This window comes from Psammomys obesus, unplaced genomic scaffold (genome assembly GCF_907164565.1).
Source record: "Psammomys obesus unplaced genomic scaffold, mPsaObe1.curated_primary_1811, whole genome shotgun sequence".
NCBI classification, from domain to species: domain Eukaryota; kingdom Metazoa; phylum Chordata; class Mammalia; order Rodentia; family Muridae; genus Psammomys; species Psammomys obesus.
Genome location: NW_026585689.1, coordinates 5,283,288 through 5,296,973, shown reverse-complemented (window position 1 = coordinate 5,296,973; position 13,686 = coordinate 5,283,288). Strand labels below are relative to the sequence as shown.

The following is a 13,686-nucleotide window of genomic DNA, read 5'->3' as shown; positions in this document are numbered from 1 at the left end:
GCTGAAGCAGAGGCCATGGAAGGATGCTGCTTTCTGGCTTGCTCTCCATGGCCTTCTCTGCCTGCTTTCTTATAGAACTAAAGACCACCAGCCCACGGATGGCACACCCACAATGGGCTGGGAACAGTCCCATCAATTACAAATAAGAAAGTTTCCTATGGGCCTGTTTACACCCCAGTCTGATGAAGGCATTTTTTAAACTTAGGTTCCCTCTCAGATGACTTTGGCTCATGTCAAGTTGACATATAACTATTAAGCACAAGTTTCTAGTAATCAAAAGCTAATTGTTTTGTGAATAACAGGCAAGGTGAGAATGGCTTTCTTGAAAACATGTAGTAAGAGTTGGAAAAGGCTGAGTTTTACAAAGATACTTACTATTAAAAAGCTAAAGGATTGCATTATCTGTATATCCCCATAAAGGTAACATACAGCATACAGTACTCATATATTAATCGTAATTTAAAGTAGAAGTTCTCTCCTCTGGCTCCAAGTGGAAAGTGACAATATTTTACAATGCTTAAATTTAACCCATGTTCGCTCTCTTTATGAGGCGACTTTTGAGTATCATGAAGACAGATGACAAAGCTATATCACAGGCTGTTTTAGGAAAATATATTACCTAAGAGGCCATGTCCTAGACATAGACTTATTATACTGCTCTCTGAAAGAGACACGCGATGTTCCTTCTATAATTCTAAAGGATATTTAGATTTATCATATCTCAAAGGCTCATTTTCAATCCAATACTAGTTTTTTTTTTCCTTTTTGTATTATATATTGACTTTTATCTTAGCTTGGAGTAGAATTAGCTTGTGTTTTATAAAATATTATTTCATATTTAATATGAATATTATATATATTAAAATTATAACAGATATAAATAACACATATAGCTGCCTAAGCAATTTTTTCTATAATTGTGACTTGCTTAAAGACTAGACTATATGAAAATATTGATAGCTTGAAGGACTATTATGCAAGCATCATTCCATAGTTGAAAACACAAGGATTCTATTTTCTTCTTTTTTTTTAACTTTTCAATTTGAAATAATTTTATGTTTAATGTTTCCAATGCATCACATGGTATTGCTTCACATTGTCAACTTAGCTTCTCTTAAACTAATGTCATGGGCAGTCACAGTACAGTCACCAAAGCCAGGAAACTAATAGTGGTGTGCTAATATTGACTCATTTATAGACCCTAGGCAGAATTTACCAATATTCTGCTAACACCTTTCCTTAGTCTTTTGATGTGTAGTATCCTTCCAAGGACCATTATTTATCAATCAAATCTGTATCTTCTCACTCTCATCCTGCCTGGTAAGCTTCCTAGACTTTCCTGACCTTGACCATTTCAAAGAGGACTACTCAATTGTTTTATTTGTACTTGTTTTTGCTTCAATGAGACTGGGGTTATGTATGTTGGCAAAAATAGCACAGAAATAGTATGCCCTTTTCCATTCAACCTGTCAGCAGACTGTGGTATTGAAATGTCTTCTTTCTACTTACATTAACATTTGTCACTTGGTAAAGGTCTTGTCTGGCACACATCTCTCCCTACATTGTAATTACATCATAAATACTATCATTACTGAATTTTGTTACTCAAATCTTTTCAGCTCTGACATTTAAAAGTTCCTTTTGATATTCACCCTCTTTTACCATTTTCAAAACTTATTTTCTGGAACCAAAAAGTATTTCAGAATTGTGTGTATGTGTGTATGTATGTAAATTTTGTCTTGGTCCAGAAACAAACCGTTATTCCAAGCAAGTCTATTTTCCATTACTGGAGAATGAACTTTTGAAGTTATCAATGTAAACACAAGGAGGTATTATTATTATACAAGATTATTAAAGCGTATACTAACATGTTTCTCTACTCATTCATTTCATAAATTGATACTTCTTATATCGATCACTAGAATTCTATCAAACCTTCCATATTTCCTAATTCCCACTATTTTCTCTAACTGTGAGCATCTCAGTTCATATTATTTAAAATAAATTGCTAATTAATTCAATCCCAGTGCACAGAAAGGATTTCAACATTAAAAAACCCATGCTTTCTTTTTCCCACCTATTTATTTATTTATTTATTTATTTATTTAAACACTTTATAGTTTGGTCATAACCCCTCCCTCCTCTCTTCCCAGACTCACCTTCACACCTTCTTTTTTTGTTCTCTTCTCTCCTTCTCCTCAGAGAAGGAAAGGCTCCCCATGGGTACCAATGCACCTTGGCACATCAAGTCTCAGCAAGACTAAGAGCATCCTCTCCCTCTGAGGCCAGACAATGCAACTCATACTCTTTCAAATGCAAAATAGTAAGAATAGTACAACATAAAAAACAACAGTTTTCTTCAGTCTCTTTTTCATTTTATTTCTATTTTAATTTATTAAAATTTTCACTTTGTCCCTTCTAATCTTGCCTTCTCTGCCTCTTCTCCTCCCATGCCTTTCCCTTAGTCCACTGATAGGGGAGGTCCTCCTCCCCTTCCATCTGATCCTAGCCTATCAGATCTCACCATGACTGTCTGAATTGTCTTCCTCTGTGGCCTGGTAAGGCTGCTCCCCCATCAGGGGGAGGTGATCAAAGAGCCAGCCACTGAGGTCATATCACAGACAGCCCCTGTTCTGCTTACTAGGGAACCCACTTGGACACTGAGCTGCCACAATACCTCTTTCCAAAGATATATGTGTAGTACATGTGCTAAGCCACACACACACACATACATGGGAGTATGTATGTACACGTGTTCACATACATACAAATACACACACATAAGCAAACTCTAGTTCATATATGTAATATATTGATTAGATAGATGACAGCTAGATATATACATACTGAATAGAAAGAAACTAAGGCATACACATACATATATGTATATATAACTAAGGAATATATACATCAATGTGTATATTTATGTATCTATGTATATGTATATATATTATTAAATAATACATATATATATATATATATATATATAAAACCTTCAGAATGAGTATGTGTGATGGAAGACCTATGTTATACTCAGTTGTATGTGTTTCCTTTACACCTGCTAGGCTGTCAGTTCTCATTGCCAGAACTGCACATTTTCTTCCTCACTACACATACACATACACACACACACCCATGACCCAGCCTATGCCCCCAGTTCTCATTCAGATCACTGCATGCCTACTTTCAGACTTTTGACTTAGCCAAATAACCAAATGCATCTTCCTATGGAAATAAGAGGGACTTCACTGGGTTGTTACTATCAATTTTTCCCTAATTTTTGAGATAATTTGGTTAAACTTTCTTTTTCTGGTCAATTCTTTTTGGTAGAGTTTTAAATTTGTTTGGCTGGTGAAGAAAGGGTTAGTGATTCTTTTCCTTACGAGAACCTACATTTTCCTTTTTGCTTCTCATTCTTTTGTTAACCAAATGTTAAAGAGTGCTGCTCTCTACCATCACAGCTTCCATTTTTCCTCAGAAGCTTTTGAAGATATGCCTTTGCTCGTGTGTTACAGGTGATCCCCTGTAGAACATGAACAAAAACTTTTTAATATTTTCAAACTGCAGTGAATTATCCTTCCAACCCTTAATGACTATGTCCAATCCCTTTTTTTTCCCTGTCATCTAAGGACACTGTAATATCCACCTAAGACGCTAAAGTTACAACAGGGGAAGGACACATGGCAAAAGATCATGATGTGTGTGTGTGTGTGTGTGTGTGTGTATTAATGTCCACACATGTTCAGCCACACTAACATTTTTTATTAAAAATTATTTGTATAAATTTACATGCCCACCAGCAATGAAGGAAGGTTCCTCTTTCTTCACATCCTCTCCAGCATGTATTGTCACTTGAGTTTTTTATTTTAGCCATTCTGATGGGTGTAGGGTGAAATGTCAGGGTCGTTTTGACTTCATTTCCCTCATGATTAAGACAAGAAGGGAGACCCTGGGGAAGATGATCTATCCACACTCACATAGGCAAATGGGACGGGTATCAGAAGAGGGAGAAAACAGGGAACAGGAGCCTTCCACAGAGGGACTCTGAAAGACTCTACCAAGCAGGGTATCAAAGCAGATGCTGAGACTCATAACCAAACTTTGGGCAGAGTGCAGGGAATTTTATGAAAGACATGGGAGATAGAAAGACCTGGAGAGGACAGGAGACAGGGTTGCAAGAAAAGCAACAGAACCAAAATATCTGGGCCCAGGGTGTTTTTTCTGAGATTGACACTCTAACCCAAGGCCATGCATGGAGACAACCTAGAACCCCTGCACAGATATAGCCAATGGCAGCTCAGTATCCAAGTGGATTCCCTAGTAAGGGGAACAGAGACTGTCTCTGACATGAACTCATGAGCTGGCTTTTTGATGACCTCCCCCTGATGGGGGGTGCAGCCTTACCAGACCACAGAGGAAGACAATGAAGTCTGATAGGCTAGGGTTGGAGGAAAGGGGAGGAAGACCTACCCTGTCTCTGAACTTGGAGAGGGGCATAGGAGGAGATGAGGGACAGGGGTGAGATTGGGACAGAATAATGGAGGGAGCTACAGCTGAGATACAAAGTGAATAAACTGTAATTGACAAAAAAAAATAAAAAGTATATTTGAACTTTCATCACTCTTTCTTTAGCATCCGTGTCTTTAATTTTTTATTCTGAAGGGATTGTATTTTGTGGTTTCCTTACTTTCGCGTACTTTTGTCTTACCATCTTTAGACAATGTTAAACGTGTTGGCTAGACGTGCCTTCAGTCTTGTATCATGCTATATACAATTTCAAAAGCTCTGTGATTCCTTATAATGAATGTTGCCTATGTCAACAATTGCAATCTCCACCTTTCTAAACCATCCGAGTAGAATTCTTGCTGGTAACACTTCCTGAAAAGGTAACAAATTGGTTAGTGCAAATATCGAATAAAAAACAAATATAGTTATCATAAACAGTTGATCCAATTAGCTCCTTCTCTAAAACAGAAGCAAGAAAAATGAGAGTCACCAACTGAATTAGAATAAAAACCAAGTTCACTTCCTGTCCATGTGAGTTTTTTTCATTGGTTAAGTTTGTCTTGTGAAGGAAGGAAGGAAGGAAGGAAGGAAGGAAGGAAGGAAGGAAGGAAGGAAGGAAGGAGGAAGGAAGGAAGGAAGGAAGGAAGGAAGGAAGGAAGGAAGGAAGGAAGGAAGGAGAGGGGCACAGCCAGCAGAGATGAGTTGCACACTGTCCTCCATGCCCCATCAGCTGACTTTCTGAGGAGGCCTGTAATGGAAGTTTTACTTTAAAAAAAAAATCATTTATGTTATATAAACATGCTTTAGTGTTAATTCCATGTGTGGGATTTTAGTTTGTCCTTTAGCTTGTTCGCAGCTGATAATTGCCTCCTGCAGGGGCATGTCTTTGCCAGCTGGAGTTATTTGAATTCTGAGGACTTTTAGGGGTATAAATATGAGATCCCAGAGAGAGAAGGCACAATGGCTTAGGAGATGGGTGGAGGACTGTTTGCTGCATTTGCTAGTTTGGTGGTTACCTGGACTGCTGGATTTCCTGGCAACTGACATTGCTATTAACCCAAAAAGAGCCCACCGACTACATCCAGCTGGAAGAAGTAAAGAGAACTACATCTCCTTTGCCTTGTAACCTTCTTTATCTCCTACCTAGGGTTGGGTGTTGAAAAATAGAGGCTCTAAGGAACCCCCAAAATAAAGTATAGTTTAAAAAACTAGTGCCTACAGAGACCTATGTGGACCAGGGATCATCCAGCTTATGCCCCTCCCTGTCAGTCCACTGCCTACCAGGTCCACTCTGTCTCCTGAGCTCCATTGTAAGGCCCACACTCTGCCTCTCTTTCCAAGAAGACCTGCTGAACCCCAGAAACATTCAGGTTCACCTGGGGCATGGACAGCAAAGGTCAGAATTGGGCTATTCCCTGAGCTCCATTGCCAGAACCAAGGCTCTTCCTGCCTCCCTGAGAAGTCCTGCTGACATTAGGAACATTTAGGCAACACCAGGGACAACCAGATGTCTAAAAGTCAGCATAAGAACACAACAAACAAGGGCCAGGACAATATGGCACCACCAGGGTCAGCTATCCTACTGGGAAAATCCATAAATAAATCCATACACCAATGGACACTTGATTACTGACAAAACCAAAACCAGACAATGGAAAAAAAGAGAGCATCTTAAAAAAAACGGTGCTGGTCTAATTGGATGTCTGCTTGTAAAAGAATGTAAGTAGATCATATTTAACACACATATTTAAACACATATTTAACAAAACTCTAGTCCAAGTGGATCAAAGACCTCAACATAAAACTAGAAACACTAATCTACTAGAAGATAAAGTGGAAACCAGCACAAGAGACAACTTCCTGAACAGCACACTGACAGCTCAGGCACTAAGATCAACAATTAATAATTTGTGTCCTCATAAAGCTGAAAAGCTTCTGTAAGGCAAAGGACACTCTCAATTCAACAAAACTATAGCCTACAGAATATAAAAAGATTTTCAACAACCTTATATCAGACAGATGGCTAATATGCAAAATATATAAAGAACACAGGAAATTAAACATCATGGCAGCTCAGCCTCCAAATGGGTACCCTAGTAAGGAAAACAGGGACTGTCTCTGACATGAACTCAGTGGCTGGCTCTTTGATCACCTCCCTCTGATGGGGTCTTACTTGTTGTTTAGCTTCTTTAGGAGTATAGATTTTAGTATGTTTATCCTATATTATATGTGACTTTCACCATCAATCCAATAGCTGTACTACAATTATAACTCATGTTACATATCATAATGAAATCATATACAAAAGTGATGTATGAGTTTTGGACATGTGTATATCTGACATTTCACAAAGCATGGGACATATCACAAACATGCAAAATGTTAGACAAAAAAAAAACAGAATGAAATGGTAATGTAGCTGAGTATGAGCAAGGATGAAGAGACTCGTTAAAACTGAATGTTGATCATTAGAGTTAAAAATCAACTCATCAATGTCCATGCTAGCTTCTGCTCATAAATGGCTGAAAGGAAAGTAAAAATGAGGATTGGAGACATTTTGGTACCATTTAAGTAACTAACAGTGAGAGAAAGAATTTATTGCTTTTTTTTTTTTTTTTTTTTTTTTTTGAGCCATGATAGCACTGCCCAAACTTCTACACCAATGAGATTTATAAGAACAGGGACTGTCTCTGACATGAACTGATTGGCCTGCTCTTTAATTACCTCCCCCTGAGGGGGAAGCAGCATTACCAGGCCACAGAAGAAGACAATGCAGCCACTCCTGATGAGACCTAATTGACTAGGATCAGAAGGAAAGAAAAGAAGTCCTCCCCTCTCAGTGGACCTGGGGAGGAGCATGCATGCAGAGGGTGGAGGAAGGGAGGGATTAAGACGGAAGGAGGGAAGGAACCATAAGGCGGATACAAAGTGAATAAAGTGTAATTAATAAAGAATTAAAAAAAATTTTAAAAGAATTGACCAAAAAAAATGTATGGTTATAACCTAGAACCTCTGCTCGGATGTAGTCCGTGGTAGCTCAGTAACCAATTGGTTTCCCATAGTAAGGGGAACAGGGACTATTTCTGACAGGAACTCAATAGCAGGCTCTTTGACCTCCCCTTCCCAAGGGAGGAACAGTCCTGCTAGGCCACAGAGGAGGACTTTGCAGCCAGTCCTGAAGATACCTGATAAATCAGGGTCAGATGAAAGGGGAGGAGGTCCTTCCCAAGCAGTGGACTTGGAAAGGGGCAGGGAGGAGATGAGGGAGGGAGGGTGAGATTGGGAGGGAATGAGGGAGCAGGATATAGCTGGGATACAGAGTTAATAAAATGTAACTAATAATAAAAATTTTTTAAAAGGCAAAAAAAAGAAAAAATCATCACAATTGTATTTCTAGACTAATTAAATTATTAATGAGTTTGTAGAGATGTATGTGAAGCATTTCAGTTAATGTTTCCCAAGTAAGTATTACACTTTAGTACGCTGCAAGAAATGTTAGGACCAGGATGCTTGAAGACATCAACCAGCAGCCAGCACTACAAGACAAGACGCAAAGAGAAGGAGATGTGCTCAAGTGAGTCACTAAGGAATTCATGCCTTAAGCACAGGCAGCTATTAGAATCTGTGACTGACAGGCTGAGATTTCCAAATGATCAATGCGTCTGTAGCTTGGTATTTGAAAGCTCATAAAAGTGGCATAACAAACAACTTGTCATCTTACGGTACTTTATGAGGCAGTGGATTCTGGAGGAATTGCATGAAGTTATAGCTCAGGCTTTGAAAATGGCCTTTTCTTTCCTCACACCAAGCTTTGAGGGTTAGACTGACATTGCTGGAGTTGGGGAATGCCAATGTACAGTTTATCCAACACCTTCAAAGAAGGCTTATTACTGCGAAAATTCTCAGTTTCTCAGTCAGTTTACCCATTTCCCTTGGTATTTTTTATTTTAATTAAATTTTTTGGCATTTTCGGTAAACAGAATTTTTTGCATGTTTTAGATGTATCAATTCTAAGAAATAGTTCACTAATGCATGTGTATTTCATCCTAGGATCATAGTACTGCCTGTGCTACCCAAACTTAATCCCCATCCTTATTTTCTATTTCTTCTTAGAACCATTTGTTTTCTAGGTAAGATGTGAGCTGCTTAAAAGTTGAATTTACCTGTTCAAAATAATTCACACCATAACAATGAGGATTTCAGATATTTTTAAATATTTTGATGTATTTTCACACATATAATGAGACACATGCAGGTTAAAACATCAGAGCCTTTGTAATTCTGTATTTTCATATTTCTTTTATATACACTGCTAAAGGTAATATTTTAAAATATAATTTTTATAACAATCTTCCCCTTTTTTTAATGATAAATAATGATCAATGGTGCAGAAGTGTAGACCATAGTATCATGTACTCAAAAAACATTGAATTTTGGGATATTCTGTATTTCATATTTTGGGACTAAGAATGCTCAACCAGTACTCATGAAGAAGAAGCATTTTTTAATTGTTTGTTACTCGCCCAAATTCTGAAAATCTACTTGTATTTGCAGCCTTTCTTAGGAAGCATCAGATTTTCCTGCCTTATGACTTCCTTTATTACTTTCCATTATAAATGTACTTTTATTAAGTTATATCTTCTTCAGTCCTTCAAACATTATATTTTGTTGAACTCTATAATTTTTTAGTTTATTTTTTCTTTTTAAATTATTTCTTTTATTTTTTAGAATATAATATAATTACATCATTTTCCCTTTTTCTCCCTCCAAACACTCCCATATGCCCCTGTTGTTCTTCTCCAAATTCATGGCCTCTTTTTTATATTAATCATATTCACACACACATATGTGTGTGTGTAAGTATAATATCACTTGTATATATAATTTCAGGGATGAACATTTACTATTAGATAAGTAATTGGGGTATTTGTTTCTGGGGAATACTATTTCACCCCCTTCTCAGCATTTCTTTATGGCCCATATTCCTTTGTATAAAACTGAGGCCTCCAAATCTTTCTCCCTTTCGTAGTCATACATAAATTGTCCTCGTCCAGGTAATAGTTAGGCAGTGATGTTGGTAATACTTTATGTTTCTAGCTTCTGTTATTTCTAGGAGACACAATCTCACAGCAACTACCTGGAGTCTATAGCTTATAACAACCTTTCTGCCTTCTCTTCGGATGATTCCTGTGTCTTATGGTAAAGAATATTTTGTAGATGTATCCATGGACACAGGGCTATACAACTGTGCATTTTGATCATTTGTGGTTGTCTGAAAATGCTCTGTCTGTTGCATATGTTGGTGTAATGACGAACTTTTTGAGTAGGACCCAATTTACCCTGGAATTAAGGTCAACAACAGGCAAGGAGAACATCATAAAACTTAAAGTTTCTGTATGGCTAAAGAAGTAAGCAACCTGGTGAAGAGAAAGCCCAAAGAATGGAATCTACACATCTTTTAGAAGTTTAAAATCCAAAATAAATAAAGACTCAAAAAACAGAGTCTCTTTCCACCGCTGGAACAGCCATAAGCAGCAAAGTCTCTCACGAAACCCTGTACGAGGCCAGGCGGTGCGGGAAGTCCTGCACTGGAACCAGCGCAAACGCCAGAAGTTTCTAGAGACAGTGGAGTTGCAGATCAGCCTGAAGAACTATGACCATCAGAAGGACAAACGCTTCTCGGACACCATCAGGCTCAAGTCCACTCTTCGTCCCAAGTTCTCTGTGTGTGTCCTGAGGGACCTGCAGCACTGCGATGAGGACAAAGCTGTAGATATCCCCCACATGGACACTGAGGCGCTGAAGAAACTTAGTAAGAACAAGAAGTTGGTCGAAAAGCTGGCCAAGAAATATGATGCCTTTTTGGCCTCAGAGTCTCTGATTAAGCAGATCCCATGTATCCTGGACCCAGGCCTAAACAAGGCTGGCAAGTTCCCTTCCCTGCTGACACACAATGAAAGCCAAAGTTGATGAGGTGAAATCAACGATCAAGTTCCAGATGAAGAAGGTGTGTCTGGCGGTTGCTGTCGGCCATGTGAAGATGACTGATGATGAACTGGTCTACAACATCCACCTGGCTGTCAATTTCTTGGTGTCCTTGTTCAAGAAGAACTGGCAAAATGTCCGGGTTCTGTACTTCAAGAGCACCATGGGCAAACCCCAGCACCTGTACTAGGACGCCCCAATAAACCTTAGTTCTACCAATAAATAAATAAATAAATAAATAAATAAATAAATAAATAAATAAATAAATAAATAGATAAATAAATAAATAAATCAGAGTCAAACAGAAAAAAAAAAAAAAACCCAAATGACCTATTCAAAAAATGGGCCAGGGAAGGCAGCTATGCTCACCACTATACCACGAGAATAAGAGGACCTAGACCCCTTGCTCAGATGTGGCCCATTGCCAAGTCAGTCTCCATGTGGATTTCTTAGTGAGGGGATCAGGGGCTCCCTCTATCAGGAACACCATTGACTGCTCTCTGATCACTCACCTCTGATGGACAACTCCCCCTTTCAGTGGACTAGGGGAAGGGGATGAAGTAGAGGGAGAGAAAGGGAATGGGGGGGGTTGAAGGAAGAGATTTCAATAAGGATATATAATGAATAAATTGTGAAGAAAGAAATTAAAATTAAAGTAAGAAAAGAAAAAAAATGTGTCAGGGAACTGAACAGCAAGTTATTAAAAGAAAGAGAAGTATAGCTAAGAAATACCTCAATTAATGTTCATTGTGACTAGTAATTAGGCAAATGCAATTCTAGACAATTTTGATATTTCCACCTAATCCCAGTCAGAATGCTGATCAGTAAAATAATCCACAACAAATGCTGGAAGAAATTTGTAGGAAAGGCAACACTTGTTCACTGTGGGTGGGATTGCACACTTGTCCAGACATTCTGGAAATCAGTGTTGATAATTCTCAAAAAGCTGCTCAGATGTAGGCCATGGGCAGCTCAGTTGTCTCCATGTGGATTCCCTAGTAAGTAGAGCAGATGCTATCTCTGACATGGGCTCAGTGGCCAGCTCCTTCATCAACTCCCCCTGGTGAGGTGGCCTAACTAGGCCACAGAAAAAGATCATTCAGGCAGTTCTGATGAGACCTGATAGGCTAGGGTCAGATAGTAGGGGAGGCCCTTCTCTAGGGGAGGGACATACAGGAGAAAGAGGGAGAGTAAGAGGTGATGAGGGAGGGGGTGACAACATAGGTGAAACCTAACATCTAAACTTGGAATCAAAATATAACACCAGAGAGACAAAGGAAAATATGAAATATATTATGCTTACACAGAAGGAAAGATCAGCAATGCAGCACTGGCTTATCAAGCCCAAGCCTTATTAGTAATACTGCTGAGCCTATTCCAAAAACTGATGAAAATCTGGAATAGCAGAGCGAGGGCAATTGAAACCACCAGTGATGGCAGATAATCTTCAGATGAGTCAAAGAAAGTTAAAGCTGAGAAGTTATGAGAGCAAAGAGATTTTACAGATACTGAACAGTTTAACAGCAACAAGGATTACGGAATCTAAAACAGATGTCTTGAAAGAGCCCAGGATGGGGGTAGCAGGGGGAAAGGAAGACATGTTGTGTCCCAATAAGACAGAAATGGTAGCAACTTTAGATATTTTTTAATTGAAAATAGGTATTTTCATACAATATATTTTGGTTATGGTTTCCCTTTTTCAACTTCTACAAGATCTCCCCCATCTCCCTACCCACCCAAATCCACATTCTTTCTTGCTCTCTCATTAGGAAAAAATAAAAATACAGGCATCTAAAAGTAATAAAAGGAACAGAAGGGAACACTACTAAAACAACATAAAATAAAAATAAATTGAATAAGACAAACCAAACAAATAAGTGGAAAAGCATGGAGACACCCACATGGACATTCACAGAAAGACCCTAAAAATAAACAAAATTTTCAGTCATAACATATATTAACAAAAACCTGTGGGTAAGAAAACCAAAAGGAACATATGTCCAGACAAAACATTATGAGACAAAAAAATGATATCAAAAATTATTATTGATTTTGTTCTATGTTACCATATACAGCTATGCATGGAGGCTGGCCTTAACAGTGCTTTGTATGCCCAATGAGACCCTTTTAGAGAAAACTAACTTTTCATTAAATAGTGGTTATCGATTGGGTTTGTTTCAACTTTCCTCTAAGCATAAGGATCCCGTCAGGCCCAGACCTGTGTAGGCTCTCTGCAGGATGCCACAGTCTCTGTGAGTTCATGTGTGTACTGGCCCTGATAAGTTTAGAAGTTCTTGTTTCCTTGGTGTTCTCCATTTCCTCTGGCTCCTACAATCTTTTCACCTCCTCTTCCACAGGGTCCTCTGAACCCTGAGGAGAGAGAATTGATGGAGACAGTCCATTTAGGACCAAGTGATTTGAGGTCTCTCACTCTCTGCATGTTGTCTAGCTGTGAGTCTTTATATTTATCATCATCCTCTTCAGGAAGCATTTCTGATGATGGCTGAGCAAGATACATATCTATGAGTATAGCAGAGCATAGTTAGGAGTAATTTTGTAGCTCTGTTTCTTTAGCAGAATAATAGTATTTGGTTTTTCCCTAGATCCCTGGCCTGTCTAGTCTTGAGTTCTTGGCTACCATCAGGATGGCTTCCATCACATGGAATGGACTTTAAATCTGATCAGATATTGGTTAGTTAGTCCCACAAGCCTTGTTCCATGACTTCATGAACACATCTTGCTTGCAGGTCACCAATTTAGATGGAAGGGTTTGTAACTGGGTTGGTGTTTGCCTGTCTCCTTTGGTATAGCGTGCAAAGTACCTTCCAGTACCCTGAACACTAATCAGTAGTGTTGAAGGCTCTAAATAATGGCCAGTTCTACTTCTCCATAGTCAATGAGTTGTGCAGGTATTGTCTTCAGCAATAGGGCCTTACTATCGAGTTTCTGGAGAGCAACCTATAGCCTTGGAATAGCCTTAGAATAGATTCTTTTAGAGTTCTCATGGGGCCCTTTTGGCCAACAACTGGATTAGATATGACCAATTCCCTGAACTGGAAGCTTCATTTGATGATGAGAGGCCTTCATTGTAGTTCTGTCTTCCCCATTTTTTGTTAGATTCCATTTTGGTCACCTTCAGTGTATGTCCGTGTGTGTGTGTGTGTGTGTGTGTGTGTGTGTGTGTGTGTGTGTGTG

General features: G+C 38.7%; 1 pseudogene; it reads left to right on the top strand.

The window, feature by feature from the left end:
• Positions 1–7,998: 7,998 nt before the first annotated feature.
• On the top strand, positions 7,999–10,681 carry LOC129666149 (60S ribosomal protein L10a-like; annotated as a pseudogene).
• Positions 10,682–13,686: the final 3,005 nt, after the last annotated feature.